A 5,804-nucleotide genomic window follows, 5' to 3' on the forward strand; every position below is an offset into this window, starting at 1 on the left:
GACTGATCTGTCACCCCCTTCTCCTCCCATACCCGCCTCATGGTAGCAGCAGGCATGCCTCTATAAGTGACCTCGAGTCCGATCATACGACTCCAATAAGAGAAGCGGTAGGCCCGATCCTCTGGAGTCAGTACCACGGGCGTCCCTCCAAACGGTAACCCCGTAATCATGTAAAAGTTGAGAGGTGTGATGGTCACCTCTCCTAGTGTGAGATGGAATGTGTGGGTACTCGGCCACCATCTCTCCACTAAAGCCTGGATAGTCAGGGTGTCCAACTCACGGCAGGGCAGGCAGCAATGTGCCCCAATCCGGTATGTCTGACCCGGGATGATACCTCCAGGCAAAGCTCAGGTATCACTCCCGCACCTTCTGCATGCCACAGTACTTCTTCAGCGTAGGGATGGTCTTACCCTGCAAGAAAAAGAAAAGAAAGTGTTAGTTAGATACCTGTCAACTAATAACAAACAATCATGACCATAAAAAAAATGCAAATTTACAAATAATCTCTGGGCCAAAAGATTACCGATGAGGAATCTGATGGCCTTGTACCAATTTGCATACCTAAAAGTGCCTAAGTTGGTGTTTTTGAGTTTTATCTTGATTTTCATGCCAAAAGACCGCTGATGTGGCATTTGATGACATCGCCTTGATTTCTGGGCCAAAAGATTACCGATGAGGTATCTGATGGCCTTGTACCAAGTTGCGTACCTAAAAGTGCCTAAGTTGGTGTTTTTGGGTTTCACCTCGATTTGCATGCCAAAAGGCCGCCGATGTGGCGCCTGATGGCATCGCCTCGATTTCTGGGCCAAAAGGTTACCAATGTGGAGTCTGATGGCCTTGTACCAATTTGCATACCTAAAAGTGCCTAAGTTGGTGTTTTGGGATTTTGCCTCGATTTGCATGTCAAAAAGCTACTGATGTGGTGCCTGAGGGCATCACCTTGATTTCTAGGCCAAAAGATTACCGATGCGGTATCTTATGGCCTTGTACCAATTTGCGTACCTAAAAGTGCCTAAGTTGGTGTTTTTGGGTTTTGCCTCGATTTGCATGCCAAAAGGCTGTCGATGTGACGCTTGATGGCATCACCTTGATTTCTGGGCCAAAAGATTACCGATGCGGTATCTTATGGCCTTGTACCAATTTGCGTGCCTAAAAATACCAAAGTTGGTGTTTTAGAAGTTCACCTCGATTTCCATACCAAAAGATGCCCGGCTTGATATCATACGGCTTTACCTCAATTTACGTGCCTAAAAATGCCTAAATTGGTGTTTTCGGGTTTCGCCTCAATTTGTGTGCTAAGATGCTACCGACGTGACGCCTGAGGGCATCGCCTTAATTTTTGGGCCAAAAATATTACCGATGTGGTATCTGATGGCCTTGTACCAATTTACGTGCCTAAAAATGCCTAAATTGATGTTTTCGGGGTCTGCCTTGATTTACGCACCAAAAGGCGACCGATGTGGCGCCTGATGGCATCACCTTAATTTTTGGGCCAAAAGATTACCGATGTGGTATCTGATGGCCTTATACCCATTGGCGTGCCTAAAAATGCCTAAATTGGTGTTTTCGGGTTTCATCTCGATTTGCATGCCAAGAGGCTGTCGATGTGGTGCCTTGATGGCATAGCCTTTATTTCTGGGCCAGAAAGATTACCGATGTGGTATCTGATGGCCTTGAACCAATTTGTGTACCTAAAAATGCCTAAATTGGTGTTTTCGGGTTTTGCCTCAATCTACGTGCCCAAAAGGTTGCCAATGTGGTGCCTGATGGCATCGCCTTAATTTTTGGGCCAAAAGATTACGGATGTGGTATCTGATGGTCTTGTACCAATTTGCATGCCTAAAAATGCCTAAATTGGTGCTTTCGGGTTCTACCTCGTTTTCTAAGCCAAAAGACGACCGATGTGGCGCCCGATGGCATCATCTTAAATTCTAGGCCAAAAGATTACCAACTTGTGATTTTGGGTTGCGCCTCGATTTGTGCACCAAGAGGCTACCGATGTGGTGCCTGATGGCATCACCTTAATTTTTGGGCCAGAAAGATTACCAATGTGGTAACTGATGGCCTTAAACCAATTTGCGTGCCTAAAAAGGCCTAAATTGGCATTTTCGTGTTTTGCCTCGATCTGTGTGCCCAAAAGGCTACCGATGTGGCCCCTAATGGCATTTCCTTAATTTCTGGGCCAAAAGATTACCGTTGTGGTATCTGATGGCCTTGTACCAATTTGTGTGCCTAAAAATGCCTAAATTGGTGTTTTTGGATTTTGCCTCGATTTACGTGCCAAAAGGTGGTTGATGTGGCACCCAATGGCATCGCCTTAATTTCTGGGCCAAAAGATTATCAATTTGCATTTTTGGGTTCTACCTCAATTTACGTGCCAAAAGACTGTCGATGTGGCGTCTAATGGCATCGCCTTGATTTATGGGCCAAAAGATTACCAATTTAGTATATGATGGCCTCGTAACAATTTGTGTACCTAAAAAACCTAGGAAGGAGTCCTCAGGACTTGCCTCGTTTGGCGCACCCAAAGGTAGCTGATATAACATCTAAGGGCTTCACCTCGATTTTTGTGCCTAAATATCTAAGTGCTGGCTAATAATTAAATAAGTGCAATAAATAAGATAAAGTGGATCACTTACCGCAGGGAACCGCCCCCAGATAGCGTAGCAGATGTGGCGTGAGGTGTCCCGCAAGGTTGTCCTGACTAGGTACCAGTCTGCCTGAGCATCCATGTTTGTGGTCCCCAATAGTGGGCCATGTGAGGACTGACGTAGACGCCTGCGGAAGGCCATCTCACTCAAAAGGCGAAAAAACGTCAGAGTATGGGAACGAAATTAGATGAGAAATATAAGGGGGGCCAAGCCATGGCGCCTTGGAATATCCTCTGTGACGCCGTGAGGATTTTTTTTAAGAACAAAAATAAGAAATTTTCAAAAAAGACCCTAGGAAAAAAATCTTAAAAAAAGACCCTAAAAAGGAAATATTTTCAAAAAAGACCCTAAAAAATAAAAAAATTTCAAAAAAGTCCCTAAAAAATAAAAAATTTTCAAAAAGACCCTAAAAAACAAAAAAAAATAAAAAAAAGACACTGAAAAAGAAAAAAAAAATTCAAAAAAGACCCTGAAAAAGAAATATTTTCAAAAAAAAAAAAACAAAACCCTAAAAGTCGAGGGGAAGAACCCCAAGATGCCCTGAAAATGGGAAGAACCCTAAAAGTCGAGGGAAAGAACTCCAAGACACCTTGAAAATAAGAAAAACCCTAAAAATCAAGGGGAAGAACCCCAAGACACCCTGAAAATGGGAAGAACCCTAAAAGTCAAGGGGAAGAACCCCAAGACGCCCTGAAAACAAGAAAAACCCTAAAGGTAGAGGGGAAGAACCCCAAGACACCTTGAAAACGGGAAGAACCCCAAGATGTCCTGAAAACGGGAGGAATCCTAAAAGTCAAGGGGAAGAACCCCAAGAATGGAAAAAACCCCAATGGTCGAGGGGGAAGAACCCCAAAACACTTTGAAAATTTTTAACCCTAAGGGTCAAGGGGAGGAACCCCAAGAATGGAAAAAAACCCTAATGGTCGAGGGGGAAGAACCCCAAGACACTTTGAAAATTTTTAACCCTAAGGATCAAGGGGAAGAACCCCAAGAATGGAAAAAAAAAACCCTAGTGGTCGAGGGGGAAGAACCCCAAGACACTTTGAAAATTTTTAACCCTAAGGGTAAAAGGGGAAGAACCCCAAAACACCCCAAGAATGGAAAAAACCCTAATGGTCGAGGGGGAAGAACCCCAAAACGTCATGAAAACAAAAAAAAGCCTAATGGTTGAAGGGAAGAACCCTAAAACACCCTGAGAAAAGGAAAAACCCCAAAAGATACTAGTAACAAAGATTTGGATTCTCTTTTGAAATTTATCGAAGGATTAACCGCCTGTTTTAGCAACTCTGCCGCCTTTGAGCACAGCATCAGTAGTACATGCTCTTGGTGACAAAATAAATTCATCTTTTATATTTATCCTTCAACTGTTGGCACAGACCTCGGCCAAAGAGGGGCAAACTGTAGACACTGAATTTTATCACCCCCTGGCGATGATGATGACGGGGCACGGACGATGGACATCACACCCATTTTCCTTTCCTAAGACCCCAAAAAAGGGCCCATGGGCCCGAACACATCCAAAACCCCAAGAAAGCCCATTTGAGGCTTAAAAAGTAGGAAGAAGGGGACGACCTTATCCACGGCGACGTGGATAGTGCCTCACGGCAGTGGTGTACAGAGCCACAGCGCCGTGGAAATGGGACATCCCCTATAAATAGGAAGGTCCCCCTCCCCTCATTTCAAGCAATCCCAAGCTGAGGGAGACCCTCCCAGTCCAATTTTTGCCCTCTTTTAGACCTTTATGAGCGAGTTTTTAGCGATGTTCTGAGTTGTGAGTAGATCCATCGATTACCCACATGAGTTGCAGGTAGATCCATCAATTACCCACCCGAGTTATGGGTAGATCCGTTGATTACCCATACATCTGAAGAGCGATCCCATTCTGATCAAGTCGTTATTCCGTCTGCATACAGATAACGAAAGTTCCTCTTTACTAGCCGTTATTCTATCCGCTTACAGACACATCCAAAGAGCCGTTACCCTGTTCAAGAAACCATGTTAAATCCGTACCCAAACCCCGGCTTAATGCTCGGTCTAACCGGTCTGGTTAGACTTGTGTAGAATCAACGGCGGTGTACTCCAGGGAGCTATGGGCAATGATACTCAAACCGTCTCACAAGATCATTAACCTTGATTCGGGGGAGATCGTCGAGGGTAGGTTCATTGACAAGGACAGGGGGAAGTTTGTCAACAAAGGAGTGTTCTTGGCGTACCCTCCGTAGGCGGACCCACAAGGCCCAGCCCAATTCGATATACTACTTTGGGACGATTGGGATTAAGCCATTATTCTCATGCTCCATCTACAGCATTAATGATATTATGTATAGGTAATTGATTGGGCTTGGGGGTGTAGCACCCTTTTTATTTAAAGATAGAAATGGCCTGTGGGCCTCACTAAGTTGAGGCCCAATGACTTGAACCCGGACCTAAGGTTTGTTGTCCAACCAAACAAACCCTAGAGCATTTAGGCCTAAGAACCAACACCCAGCCAAACATGCCCTAGGGACCCTTTGGGAATAGATAAGGCTAAAGCCATTATTCCCATCTCACTCTAAAACTAAATTGATTTGGGGAAAAAAGAAGAGAAAGAAGGAGAGGACGAAGGAAGAGAGGAGGGGAGAAGGATTTACTCACTTCCCATCCCCATTTCGTTAGTCTCTCACCTAACTACCATTACTTCTCTCATCTCCATTAATCCTTATATTCTTGGATTTTGGGTGGTGTCCTACCATTAATGGCTTCACCAACCTATTGGAGAAACCATTATTAGAAGGTACTAAAACCTTCTTGATGTAGTAGATGAATGCTCCCTTCCTCCCCATTTGGTGACCTAAGCCATCAATGCCAACTCTAGCTCAAGAATACATGAGCTAGGGTTCATGAATTCCGAATCTATCACCCATCTCTTATGTAAGATTGGGTTTATAAACCCTCTTGATGATAAGACCTAAAACCCTAGATGAGAGTGACATTCTTAGCTATCATTGTATGGCATAACCCTAAAACACACCCATTTGAGCCATGAAACCCAAGCCCCAAGCCAAATCTTCAATTTGAATTTGTTTATGTAAAAGGGTAGTTATAGTCGGACTAAAACGGTAGGAGCAACCCAGGTGACCTTTCTACCTTTTTAAGCCCTGCCTTCCTACCATT

The sequence above is a fragment of the Telopea speciosissima genome, chromosome 11 (assembly GCF_018873765.1).
Source record: "Telopea speciosissima isolate NSW1024214 ecotype Mountain lineage chromosome 11, Tspe_v1, whole genome shotgun sequence".
Lineage (NCBI taxonomy): Eukaryota > Viridiplantae > Streptophyta > Magnoliopsida > Proteales > Proteaceae > Telopea > Telopea speciosissima.